Source organism: Vanellus vanellus (assembly GCF_965231255.1).
Source record: "Vanellus vanellus genome assembly, chromosome: 1".
NCBI lineage: Eukaryota > Metazoa > Chordata > Aves > Charadriiformes > Charadriidae > Vanellus > Vanellus vanellus.
This window is the reverse complement of record NC_138905.1, coordinates 112394438-112409646: the sequence shown is the minus strand read 5'-3', so window position 1 is coordinate 112409646 and position 15209 is coordinate 112394438.

Genomic DNA, 15209 nt, shown 5'->3' with positions numbered 1-15209 from the left:
CATTGACTGCTCAGCATGTAGGCAAATTAGTATATAATATGTAATTCCCTGGTCAACAATGTTTTCTTTATAAAAAAAAACATGACTGAGAACATGAAAAGTATTCACCTTGGTTCTGTTAAATCATCCTACGTTGTGAGTGGCTATAGTAAGGTTTAGATACTAGTTATGTGTTGCCATGCAGCAGTATTATTGATGTGAGACTGAGTTCTGCTGACCTACTAAGATCATCTTTTCAAAGGTCCCAGTAGATTCAGGTTAGCACAATTGTGAAAGAGTCAGGGCAATTCTATCAAACAGAATTGCTTAATATTATCTTATGCAAAGCACAGTAATAAAATAACAAATAATAATAAAACCGAAACCAGCTTTTTAGATTTTATAGCTTAGACTTGTTCCCAGTGGTGATGCAAGTTAGCTGCTTTTTGGGTGAGATAATGAAGAATGCCACTCAGTATTTCTCCATGGAACAAATGACCTTAATGGATTTTGGTTGAGAACCACTTCCTTTCTCTGCTCAGTCTTTTTTCTACATTTCTTGGATTAAAAAAAAAATCCCAGGCTTTCAAAGTCACTTCATATTTAATAAACCACGGAGGAAAACCTTTGTAAATAAAGTTGTTATAAAGAGAAGGGCCTTTATTTCAACAGGTAGGAACTACCATTTCCCAAACTGTAGAAGTGATCATGACCAAAAGGGATTAGGATCATTCCTGTTTACTAAATTTAAGACCCAAAGTATATCTTTATTTGGAAGGTATATATTCAATATATATATTCAAGCAATATAGACAGGTACACTAGCTCTGCCCAACAATACAGTTAAGTATTTGGTTTCACCTTTTATGTTATGTCTTTAATTTCTGTCATTGAATAAAACAGCATGTTTTATCAGCCAGGTAAAGAATATGGTTGGGCTCAGAAGTCTGCTTGAGGTGTATTTTGTAGCATAATAGTATGCGTAATTTGTTCTGTGGACTGATTTGGAGGCTGCATACCTCATGTAGCTGGAAGAAAAAATAAAGATGAAGGACGAATACTATCTGCTGCAGCTACAGAAACAAAGTAGCGATCTGTCATAGTTGCATGTAAGATAAAAACTTATGGATAGATATTGTCACTTGCCATTGATGAATGCTTAATGACAGAACCACTGCTGAAAGATCTTGCACTTTTTGTCCTCTAATAACAATTCTGTTCCTGCAGTAGGTTCCCACTGATAGTATGTTTTGGGGTTTTTTGGGGGGTGTTTTTTTTTTGTTTTAATTATTTCATTTGGATAAGATAGTAAAGAACTCAATATAAAGGCTATGTCCAATCAACATGTCATATAGTAAAAGTTAGTGGTGATTGGATAGTTTAAGAGGTTTTTGCAATGTAAAGAATTTAAATATTGATAAAATTTTCACTCAGGCATGAGATTTACAATAGAGGTGCTATATATAAACAAACTTGCAGAGTCTGGGCCCACTGGTGGTTGTAGGTGCTCAGTGTTTATCAGGATCAAGTCTTAAGTTGGCTTTGGTTTTCTACTACTTTGAACTTTCATTCTCATGCTCTGGCTGTTTTCTGACCTTTCACGCTTTCTTTCTTTTTCAGATACTTGTTTTCTGTTTAAAAACTTTTCTACTGATCCTTCTTCAGTTTTATTTGAAAGCTCAGTAGGCTTAAGAGTTGTTTCTTCCTACCTTTTGACCCACTAAACTGAATTTTCACCCCCACTTATCTCTAGTAAGTTATTCTCTGGTATGCTTTCACTCTGGCTCTAGAGATTAACTCCTTCTTTTTCATTCATTTAGTGCTGGTGAAGAAGTCCCTTTCTGAGTGCACATTGCCTTAAGCTGCTGTGAAATGGGTAGAGCCAGCAAAACAGATTTCTTGAAAATCATACCAGGTGATCCATCCTTTTCTTTTTTTATTTTCTTTATTTTTATTGTGTTTTTTTTTCTTCCCAGGCAGGCAAAAGATATATTTTTTACAAGGAAGAGGAGAGGAAAAGACTTTTGATTTTTCTTAGAATTTATTTTTAAAGTTGGTATGTAATAAAAGCCCTGCTAGTCTGTCTTTTGTTGTTGTTGAATATATTGTTGTTAAATATAAAACCTGCCATTAGTGCTGCTGTGTTTGTACTGTAGCATCCCTTTGGCAGCAATAGCTGAATGTACCAGCCTAGCTTTTAGAAATCAAATTTAAAATGTTGTCACCCATTTAAAAGACTTAATTTTTCATCAGACCTTTAAGGCAGGAAAACAAAAATATATGGAATAAAAAGGAGTATAGAATGCTACAGGGGAATATTTATAGACCTCAACATCAGGAGAAAGGCACTGCTGTGCAAATAAGTAGTAACAGTTATAACTTATCAAACCAGGTATGACAAATTTAATTCATTGATATATTATGTCTATTTTGAGCTCTTTCAGCTGTGTAAACCAGCATAGGTTATGCCAGCTGTGAATTACCAAATTGGTGTAAAAATCACAGCATAATTCTGACTTTGAATGAATGATTTCAAAGTCATTTTATTTTGTTGTCTGTTTACTGGCTAACAAGTAACAAAACACATCTTAAGTTTTAAACTGCAAGTTAATTTCTATTTATACACCTGTTTTTACCATCACCAATTCTGTTGAATAAATACCATTGTGTCTGATATACTCCATATAAACAGAACTAGGCAACTAGGCTCACCGTTTTCCTGTAATTCTATTTATCCACTTGTAGTATATGTAGCTGTAATGCCTCGCTTGCTATAGCTTGTCTATAATATGCAGAGGACATTTTGGATTGAAATCTCACCATCATTATATTGATGTGTGTTGAATAAAGCAAATAGAGAATGTAATGCAAGAAAAACAATAAACTGGATTTTTAATGCTTAGCCCTTCAATGCTCAAATAAACACTGAAAAATGTACAATAGTGTCTAGTTTATTCTCTATTTAAAATGGTTCCTGAGCTTAAACTCTCTTCTTACTCAACACAAAATAAAAACAGGTAATTCCACTGATATAGGTGACAAAAAACAGAGATTAATTCTTTTATTGTGCCCAGTGTCTTGTGATTAAATAGGGAGATATCTTTTAGAAAGAGGATAAGTCTTGATTTGAAGGTCTCAGTGGAATGTATGAGCTTATTCTTGACTACTGCCTAGATGATATGATACTACTTTCTCTCCTTGATTACTCAAAATGCACCTGGTAGCTTGACAAGAGTTGCTGTTGTCTTGGGGTTATTTAAATCTTAGTGACAGACCAAATATTCAAATTGTGCAAATACTTTTTGCAGCAAAACTCATTTCTTTATGTGTGTATGTAGTTAGGAGAAGCAAACTAGAACCAAATAGGTGATGTGAGATTATACTACAATGTGGCTATTACTGTAAGTAAATTTTCTCAGTCTTTACTCATTTTTAGCCAGTAAGCTTAGCTAAATTCCCCACCATTGGCTCCTCCTGATTACAGGGGGGTGAAAGGAGTGAAAGTAAAAGTTCACTTGAGGAAGAAACTTGCTCGTTTTCTCCACCTCTGTCTGCCTTTTCAGATCAGCAGAATAGACTGGTGCTTTGGGCTCCACAAGCATGGGACAGACGCAGATTCTAGTGTTTTCTCACTGCCCTCACCTCAAGGCTACTGGCTACTCTGAGGTAAGCTCCCTCCTCTGCTGGTAAAGCTATGTTAGCTTTGAAAAACTTCCTCCAGCTGAACTAGTGCATTTTCAAGAAAGTTTGAACTTTCTTTTTTACAAATCAGTTGTTTCCAATAAAAAGCTCCCAAACAAACCCAGAAAACGAACAAACAAAAAAAAAAAAAAACTTTTGGGTTTTTTACTGCCCTGCTCTACTGCACAGCCAGTAGCTGCAGCCCCAGTGGTATCTTTCCCACAGTTTTTGTTTCCACTCAGCGGGCAGTTCTCTGCTTTGTACACCTCCTTGGCTCGTTCTCTCACCACTTTAGTCAATGCTGAAGTTGCTGTCTAAATCACTGATGCATTTCTTTTAAGGAGCATTTTTCAGTTAATTTCCCTGTCAACACTCTGTGCAGCTGGCATTATTTCTCCTCATGGTCCCTTCTCATTCAGACGCATATCCTCTTTTGGACACTTAGTGCTTTCACTAGTTACCTGCTCCATAATCTCTACTCTTCTTCCTTCCTGTGTGCTAAGAAAGCTAGGATGTCTTTTCTGTCATCTACTATTATTGTCTCTCAATACATTATCAGGTGTGTATTGCTTTTGTAATCATGGGGATACCATTTTGCCTATAGCCGTGTTGCCCATGATGTCAGACTGGCTTACATCCACGCAGTCTTCTTCACCTACTACTTTCACAACTAACTCATTTATACCTCATACTAATTTCAAATTTGCCTCTCTTAGCCTCCCTGTTAACATTTCCAGAAATATGGAATACTTTGCTCTATCTTTTCAAGCTGTGCACCAGTTCTTTCTGCAAAACTTATGTCTTTTAACATTTCATCCGCAAACACTCTCTTCTCTAGCAGCCTCCTTTCATCTGCTGTGAAATCACCCTCTCCATTGTCTATTGTATTACCATGCTTCTTTCACATTTTACCTCTACAGGAAATGTTCTTCTCTCATTCTGTACAAAGAATCATTCACAATAGCTTCTTTTAGGATACGTTTAATCTCTGTGCCATATATAAACATGCATATGTGTATATTAATTGGTTTGGACTAGTAAGTCTACAGAAGGTACAAATTCTACAGTTATTAGATCAACTTTATACATCCAGGATGTAATCAACACATCTAACAAGATGATTGCCCTGTATGGAAGCACATAGAAATACTGTTAATTAGTACAAAAATATTTTGCTGCTCTTTAATATAACTAACCTTTCTCCTTTCTGTAAAAGAAATGGATTTTCTGGTGTTGATTAGAATGAACACTAGTGTACTTTTTTCCATTAAGTAAAAGATTCATTTTGTTTAATCATATTTTAATTGAAATATCTTCAAAGTGAGGGTTTAGGGTGGGTTTAGGGATATTTTTTTTTTTTTTTTGCATTGATCCAGTAGAGCATGACCTACTTAAATATTCAGTGCATTTAAATATAATTGGTAGTTACGTTAAAAATAAGCTTATAGTCCATGGGATAGGAAATTAACCATCCATCTCTGTAAAAATACATTTTTTTGGTATTGTTCCTGATAAGGCCTGGTTGGAATCCCTTTTCATAGTCTGAAAGTCCTCTAGCACTGTTTTTGGTTGTTCATTTATTGTATCTTGGTTTGCATCATAATGCATTGTTCTTTCATGGACTAAACTTTCTGTGCCTTGGTGCTGGTGCACCAAGAAAATGATTTTAAACCAGAAATATCTAGTCTGAAGAGTTGACACCATGATGAATACAGCTGATGTCTTTGTAAAATGGGACAGCAATATAAGATGTATTATTGTCAGCTACTGCTTCCCACTATCTATTCTAGTCCATTGTACCCAATGCCTCAGCTCTTACTAGATGTAGTTTAAATTTATTTATTGGACTTTCAACGTCCCGAACAGAGGACCATTTTCTCAAAGATCCTCATAGCAATGGAAGTATACCTAGAATAAATGACTCTCCTCTGCAATGGATGAGGTTTTGTGTAAACATTTCTTGCTTTTCTCCAACAGTGGTGCAAAGCAACTTGTTTAATGCTCCTGTTCTTCCCCTATTACACTAAGGAGAGGAATGAGGCAGACACCATTTCGTGTGGGGAAGTGATAGACACTTATTCCTTATGAGAGATGCTTCTGTTGATACCAATGACATGAGCTTTTGTGCTCTGTTTGGGCAGGAGTGAGTGAGTATGTGTGTGTTTCTTATTTAAGGAAAAAAGCCCACCAATGAAATGGAGCAAAGCAGAATATTTCATGGTGACAGGTGTCATCATGAACTAATAAGAGGCAGACATGTTTCAGCTGGGAAGAAAGCATCAAGTCAAGGCTAGAGCCAGCAAGTGTGGGGAGCTTTTTCTTCCCCCTTTTTTAATGGCAGTGAAAGCTAATCTGTTCACTAAAGCATCTTCGGTGGCCAAAGACACAGTCACAGTAAGAAGAGGTAAATTTAGTTCATTGACAGGATTAAAATGTGATCAATTAGGACAAAAATTATCTAAACAATTAAAGAACTAGTAGGGTCACTGAGGTGAAGTCCCTGAATATTGTAGATAGAAACAAATTGGAAGCTGTTGTACCCATATATTACCTCAATGCTGGATTTGATATGTAAAGAACAAACATCAAAACACCTGTAAATACAATCATCTCACAGAGGAGCATGACAATTTTTTCAGCTCTTCCATCTGTCTCTCTGTTGACAGCTGGTGTGAAAAGAAGACAGTCAAATATGAATTTGTTGAAGAAGTTAATTAATTGTGTAAAAACAATAGGTAAGAAAGCACAGAGATGTCTAAATAAGAAAAAGTCAGAAATAGTCAGAAAAAGCTAAGTGAGGTGGAACCCGGTGCTGGAGGACAACAGAGATGGGCAGATGCATGGGAGTCGTAGCACTGAAAGGGATTTGGATGTGAAGACAAGAAAAAAGAAAGTTGCAACTAAGCAGGAATGTTAATAAAATGGAATGGGTTCACAACGGCCTGGGTGGAAACTTAATTTAGAAACTCTTGTGAATCAACAGAAGAAGGATGTGGTTATAAAATAATTAGGAATCCTTCTTGATAACTTGGAAGAGATAGAGAAAGATCTCACAACAATGAAGCAGAAAACAGTACAATTCATGCATAAAGTAGATGGTAGACAGAGGATAAAAGAAAGGATTTGAACAGCAACTCTGGATTCTGAACTAGAAGCTTTATGTGGAAATTGGTGCTGACACTAACTATGTGCAGTCAGCAAAAGCACGCTGAAACATGAAAAGTTTTGATAAAGTAACATCGACAAGCTTGATGTGGGAGACTGAGACATTATTAAGGTCCTCTTTGCAGATTTAAAAGCTCAGACCTTTATCTTAACAGAATACTGATTTACAATGGAGACATCCTTGCTGTTACCTGTTATGTTATCAAATGCTTCTTGAGCTTACCAGTAACAGCGTTTAACTGAATTTCCTAAATCTTATTGCTATCTTGATGTAGTATTTCCTCTGATGATTTGAAAGATTGTTTCTCATAATAAATGTTATTGGTTTTTTTCCTTGTTTATATTAATGATTCTTTAATTTTATTGCATCTTTCCTTTGCAAATGATAAATACACTAAAAACTGAATGACAAAAATAGAACCTTAAGAACAGTGTATAAGAATAGAAGGGACAGATGTTGATGATGACAGTGTTTGCGAGGCTATAACACTAACCCATTTGGGTACAATTTAAAAACCATATTCCCAGAATAAATGTAAGTTGATATATTTCCTCATTTAAGTGTCAGCTTTGTGTCTGAAAAAATTAACCTTTTCATTTCGTGGACACAGTAAAAATAGAATGAGAGGCTAAAATACATTGTTCTTTGAAAGGAACTAGTCTTTATTATTTGGTTTTGATTTTTATTTTTTTCCCCATCAATGCAATTTCATATACCTATAAATTCAGTATTGGAAAATCTAAATGAAATATTTAGTTTTCATAATCCTTAAAACAAAATAGATTGAGCATATCCCTGATCTGAGTTGTCTGAACTAGCTTCTGCACCTGTCAAGCTTACAATGAAGCGAGCAAAAGCAAACAAAAATAGCCATAAAAATTGCTTGCTTAGGCAACCACTGTGGATTACCACAGGTAGCATTTCTGCCACACTACTGAACATTTTCATGTCACCAGGGTTCTGAGTAACTTCCTGCTATCTTCTTGAACAGAATGTGAAGTATAATTCTATCATCTTCAAATACAAACTTTTGGAGTTACTTGGAATTTGTTTTTTCTAAATTTATTTTGCTTCTGATCTCATGCTACTGATTGATAGATTCCATTTTTTCATGTTTTCATCTGCTGTTACTGTAAAGCCTAAGATTTTACCACCTGCTTTCTTGACTCTCCAATGAACACATCAGGTTTCTGTTGAGAGCCATATGACTTTGATAAGCAATGATTTCAAAACATATGCTTAAAGTAAAGAATACACTTAAGCCATATTCTGATTAGGGATGGTTCATAAATTCAGCCTTGGGGCAGTTATCTCTGTCAGACCTGTGACTCTGTCATTCCCTGTAAGTTAGTAGGCACCAAATCTCCATCCTTCTGGATTATGCCTTGTGACTGAGATAATTCTGATAATTCTGTGATTCTGTGTGATTCTGTGTTAGTTGATGAGATGCTCAACATAAGGCAGGAATGTGAGCTTGCAGCCCAGAAAACCAACAGCATCCCAGGCTACATCAAAAGAAGCAGAGCCAACGGGTCAAGGGAGATCTGGCCCCCTCCTCCACTCTTGTAAGACACCACCTGGACAACTGTGTCATGAGACTTGGGGAAGAGTTGGGAAAAGAGAAGGCTTTGGGGAGACCTTATAGCAGCCTTGCAGTACTTAAAGGAGGTCTATAAGAAAGATGGGGAGGGACTCTTTATCAGGGATTGTAGTGATAGGATGAGGGGTAATGGTTTTAAACTGGAATAGGGTAGATTTAGATTAGATATGTGGAAGAATTTCTTTACTGTCAGGGTAGTGAGACACTGGAACAGGCTGCTCAGAGAAGCTGTGGGTGCCCCATCCCTGGAAGTGTTAAAGGCCAGGATGGATGGAGCATTGAGCAATCTAGTCTAGCAGAAGGTGTCTTTGCCCATGGCAGGGGTGTTGGAAATAGATCTTTAAGGTCCCTTCCAACTCTAACCATTCTATGATTCTACAATTCATTTTTATTTAAGCACAGTAACTTACAAAGATCACAAAGGAACAGACAGGATCGGAAAAGATACCAAGTAAAATCAAGTATTATTGTTTTTAAAGTTTACTGCATTTCATTTTACAGACCACTCAGAGAGAAGCAGGCATAGGAATAATATACTGCAGCAAAATATGTTTGCCTGCTCTGAAGCCACCACAATAAAGTTTTAGATGTAATTCTTTATTGCTATTTTTGGATATATGTATAAGGATAACATGTATCTTTCATACTTTATGAATGTTGCGTATATCATAAACTTTACAGTGTGAACAATACTAAGTACACATACAAATTCTTACAGAAAGGTGCATAATTTGCACCTGTTTATCAAAATATCTGTTTGGTTTTGTATGGTCTTGGAGCTTTAAAAAAATAATTTTCTATTTGGGCAATCTCAAGCAAATATGTACTGTTCTTAAAAACTTTTGAAACAGGAAATTTTGACTATTCAAATTTAGCTGTGACTTTCAAGTCACTGCAGTCATGATGCTGTCTCATTTCTTTCTGGCTATGAAATTAGTTTTTAAGTATTACTGAAAAAAAAGAGAAATTAATAGGTTTGAAAGTTTTGACTGAACTCAGATCAATGATGTGGGAAGGAGTCATTCAGGTGTGATATTACCATTGAACCCAAAATCAATCAGCTCAATGTTAGTCATTCAATTTACGTTAAAATGCTTCACCAACACTCATCCTGAGGAAAGAGATACCAGAGCCATGTAAGACAAATTGTTCTTGTGATACTTCCACTGTGGTCTAAATCAGAGAGTCTTGAAAACCAAATCATAGTTAAATAGGCACGTATTCACCTGAATCAGCTTATCAATAGTCAAATTATTCAATCACTAATATGATACCAATGGAAAGATTTGCAGAGTCAATACATAATTTAATAAAGAGTAGTTGCTTAATAAACTAGACATATGACTGATAGAAAATATAAGTCCTCAAAAGAACTGTTATCTGACCAACTTAATTGTTCTGAAAAAAATATTTTTCATAAATTTTTCAGAGTGTTTTGGAAGCCTAAATTCATCTGACACCATAGAGAGAACTGAAATATCTGAATCATACCTAGGTTTTATTTTCCAATACTGAAATACTTGGTCATCAAATCTTTTAATTTACTTTTGGCACCATTTCGAGTTCATTTTTTTTGGTTTAAACTATGACTGTCTTACTACTGAACATCCTTATAGTTGTTTTTTTTCCCTGTGATATTAATGTAGATGCTTTCCATAGAGATCATTTAAATAAGTACAGGTGATTTACTTTGTAATGCCTAGGAGCTCGGCACATCGATTATTAATGTGCAGCTTTTAACCAGTTATTTTACAAATTTTTTTGGCCAAAGAATTATTCTCTATTGATATCTGACTTCTAAAGAAATTAGTTAATTTATCCGTGATCTTAAAAATATGTTGTGGATATCTGCAGATGAGAGGTATTAGAAGGTCAGCATAGTATTCTTCAGCTAGTGTTAAACTGCAAAACTTCAGTACTGTGGCTCCATATGTTAGGAATCAAGGGAACTTATTCTAAATAAATATGTGCAATAAGTGTGTTAAAGAATTTGACAAAGCATTCTGTGATTTATAATCTTATGTTGATAAGAGTGATGAGCCAATTTTCAGATTAATTTTTCTCAGGTTATTTCAAAGCCCTGTAGCAATGCAAATATGTGCAATACTTCATAATATATTAAGAATATGACATTTTTAATCTTCACTTTAAGGAGTCATCAAAATTTAGGGCTTAGTTAACCTGACAGGATTTGTATTGCCATTATGAAAGTATTCAAGACCAAATGTAATTACGCTTCTTCATGATATTTACCAAAGCACACACACAAACACAAATTACTCTCAGTTCCTTTAGCAAAATAAATTGTGTTTTTCTACCAATTGGTACTGTTTTCCACCAAAAGCTGTTGTTCATGTAATAAAGTATAAGCAAACTACAAACATTCTAATATATTATTTTGGTTTTGCAAAATTATTTACTGGTGAGAGAATTATAGTAATATTAAAAGAAGAAATATATAATAACATACTTGAGATGGTTCAAAGTAAATTTAAGTTTAATTAGTATAGGAAATTACTGTTCTACCAGTCTACTCTCTAAAATGGGGTAAAACAATGAAACAGTATAACAATAATCATAGAATACCGGGTCGGAAGAGACCTCAAGGTTGGAGCGCTGTGAACAGGGCATGCAAACAGGGATTGAGAGGGCGCACAGAGAGGGCGCCAGAGTTTGCACAGCAGTTCATGCAGAAAGGTGTGTGAGGAGGCCCCTGCACCCTGCTTGTAGGCCCAGGGAAATGCTCTAGGCCTCTGCCAGGTTGGTGGGCATTCACCTCAGAGTTAAAAACAGTGTTTCTACACAGGAAGCCCCTGAAATGTCTGACACTTCCTCCCAGATGTAACTGTTAAGGAAGGAGACTTCAGTACAGACGTGAGGTTGCAACAAGTTCCCAGACCCTTCCCACCCCTAAAGGCTCTCATAGAAAAAATCCGATACACTCTCAGCTGAGCAAGCTGGAATTCGAACTATTCAGGCAATCTGTCAGAGCCCCAGTTGAGCCCTGTATTGGGTGCCAATAAATCTGCCATGGTTTAGGCTGGGCTGGCCTTTAAATGAATGACAGATGCTCTCTTTACTCTCTCTCCCTTCAGAGAAGAGAGAGAGAGAGAGAATAAAAGAGAGAGAGAGAACTTAGGGGTTGAAAAAAACCCTAAACTACTTTAATGAAATATTAATAATAAAATGATAAAAAGAAAAGACAATAATATTAATAAGAAAATAATTAAATATATACAATATATGCAACCCGTATCGAGCTCCCAGGATGGTGATTATGTCACTGGCAGGCACTGGGAAGGTCCCAGACTGGACTCAGAAGTAAAATTACTGTAAAGAAAATTGGTTCTATTCTACCTCACACCAGGACACCTGGAGAAAAGGTAAGTACCTGCAAAAGTTGTGCACAGGTTGATGATCTGTTGCGCCAGGTGGCTGAGTTGCAGGAAACAGTTAAAAGGCTGTGTAGCATTAGAGGGCCGTGATAAACATAGATAAGTGGTTTCAAAACCATGCTCCTGTGGCCAACACCACAGAGAATGAGGCACCTTGGATCCTGGCGACCCACTGCTTCGGTCCCCACCCTCCAGCATTACAACCAGAAGCATTTGTGAAGCTTTAACAGCTACAGACACCCATGAGCAAGGTATGCCAGGAGAAACTGTACCAGCAGCACACAGTGAATACCTCAAAAAGACATGACAAGTGCTCGTAGTGGATGATTCTCTGTTAAGGGGCAACGAGACACCCATCTGCCAACCTGACAGGGAGACACACAAGGTATGCTGCCTTCTGGGAGCTAAGGTCCAAGATGTTGCCGAGATGGTGCCTCAACTTGTCAAGAGCACAGCTACTCTTTCATGTGGGCATGAATGACACTGGAAGCCGCAACCTGGGCAGAATCAAGGACGACTACAGAGCCCTGCAATTCAAGTGAAAAGTAATAAAAAAGGTACATTAAGTCCATAGTACTGAGGATATTTTATTTTCCTAAAACTAGACCTATTATTATAAATCACACAAAAGACCTAACAAATGAAGAAACAAAAACTGAAGAAAAATGCATTTCTAGTGCACAATGCAGATTTTGTTTTGATTTCAAAACAGTAATTTAAAACACCTTTGTTTCCTGCACCGTTTTCTGCAGAAGCAAAGTTTTGATTTCATGTATAGCCAGGTTTAGTTCCTGCACCTACAGCCTTCCCTCAAAGCCTGCTCTGAAGGATCAGAGCTCTCATCAAAGTCTACCAAAGATTTACAACCCCCTGGGTCCCCCTGGGTGCCTTCCACCCAAGTTCTGGCAATGCAATTTGAAGCTCTGGTGATAGAAGATGAGCAAGAGTAGATCAGAATATTTGCTTCATGCTAAACTGATGTGAAATATAGTGTCCAAATCATTCATTGCTTCAGGAGGAAATAATACATAAGGGCTTCTAAATAATTTCAGCTATTATACCTAGGCAGCAAAGTCAACTAACAGCTACAGTGGTAGCAGCTTCTTTGTTGTAAGAGGGAATTTAAGCTCTCCTAACTTGTGCCATAAAAGAGTGAAATGGAAGAGAGGTTTGGAATTTGTTTCTTGAGTTCTATACTCAGGTACAAATATTATAACTAGTTTCTAAATTCTAGTCAAAAGGCTCAGACGGAATTCATCAGAGCCTCCTCTAGTCAAAATCACAAAAACTGAGGAAGATGAAACTTATCAAGAGAGTGTGCTGGTGCTGGGATGGATTACATTTTAACAGCATATTTTAATGTCCCTTCTCATCTGATGGAATAGTGACTGAATAATTCAGATCACATGAAACAAGAGCTAATGAAGTGGCTACCTCATATTTTTACAACCAAACTTTGTTAGGTGTCATGTAGAGAATTTTAAACTATTTTATTGGGACTCTGAAGTCCTCAGCTATTCACTGTTGCAACCTGCTTTCTCAGTAAAACTACTCAGCCACTGTAGAGAAAGAATAATCATAAACAATAGATTTTAGAAACATCTTCAAAATAAAGGTGTCTCAAACTGAAATAGTACATTATTCTGGAGCTAAGATCAAAGCAGCTTTGCCCTACTTTCTTAAGAGATTGACTTTGCTATATCCTAAGAAAATAAACTCTGAAGAGCAAATTGTTAAGAACATATAAGTCATTTGGAAGCCTGTACTTGTGGACTAAAAACAGCAATAAATGAAATCCTAGGAAAAGTTTTTTCCAAAAAATACTCTCTAGTTAGGAACTCAGAAAATGTGAATATCCTGTTTAGCTCAAATAATGTCTTTAATTATTTTTAGCATTTAGATCACTACGATCTCATTGGCATCATAGAAACATGGTGGGATGACTCCTATGACTGGAGTGTTGCCATGGAAGGCTACAGGCTCTTCAGGAGAGACAGGCAAGGGAAACAAGGAGGCGGTATTGCCTTATATGTCAACGAGCAGCTGGAATGCATGGAGCTCAGCCTAGGGATGGATAAAGAGCCACCTGAGAGCCTATGGGTCGGGATTAAAGGGAAATCGGGAGCAGGGGACGTTACAGTGGGGGTCTCCTACAGACCACCCGACCAAGAAGACCGAGTGGATGAAGCCCTCTATAGACAGATAGGGGCAGCATCACGCTCACAGACCCTGGTTCTCATGGGTGTCTTTAACCACCCCGACATCTGTTGGAAGGGTAACACAGCCAGGCATAGGCAATCCAGGAGGTTCTTGGATTGCATTGAGGACAACTTCCTTCTCTAAGTGATTGAGCAGCCAACGAGGAGAGGAGCTATGGACCTTGTTCTTACCAACAAGGAGGGGCTGGTAGACAGTGTCAAACTCAAGGGTAGCCTGGGCTGTAGTGAGCATGAAATGGCTGAGTTTGAGATCCTCGAGGCAGCGAGGAAGGTGTGCAGCAAGCTGACCACCCTTGACTTTGGGAGGGCTGACTTTGGCCTCTTGAAGAATCTGCTTGGTGTGGTGCCATGGGACGAAGCGCTGGAGGGAAGAGGGGCCCAAGAAAGTTGGTTAATATTCAAGGATCACCTACTCCAAGCTCAGGAACAATGCATCCCTACAAAGAGGAAGGCAGGCAGAAAAGCCAGGAGGCCTGCATGGATGAACAAGGAGCTCCTGGACATGATCAAAAGAAAAAAGGAGGCCTATAGGGAGTGGAAACAGGGGCGGGTAGCCTGGGAAGAATACAAAGGAATAGTTTGAGCAGCCAGGGATCGGGTTAGACAACCTAAAGCCCAGATGGAACTAAATCTGGCCAGGGACATTAAGCCAAACAAAAAATCCTTCTTTAAGTATGTCAGCGAGAAAAGAAAGACTAGAGAAGATGTGGGCCCTCTCTGGAAGGAAACACAAGAAGTGGTTACCCGGGACAGAGACAGAGCTGAGGTACTCAATGACTTTTTTGCATCAGTCTTCACTGACAAGGACTGCAGCCACACTGCCCGTGACACAGAACGCAAAGACGATGATTGGGAAAATGAAGAACCACCCACTGTAGGTGAAGATCAAGTACGAGACCACCTGAGGAATCTGAAGGTGCACAAGTCCATGGGATCTGATGAGATACATCTGTGAGTGCTGAGGGAACTGGCAGATGAAGTCGCTAAGCCACTAGCCATCATATTTGAGAAGTCATGGCGGCCTGGTGAGGTTCCTGCTGACTGGAAAAAGGAAACATAACCCCTATTTTCAAAAAAGGAAATAAGGAAGACCCAGGGAGCTACAGGCCAGTCAGTCTCACCTCTGGGCCTGGCAAGATCATGGAGCAGATTCTCCTGGAAACTCTGCT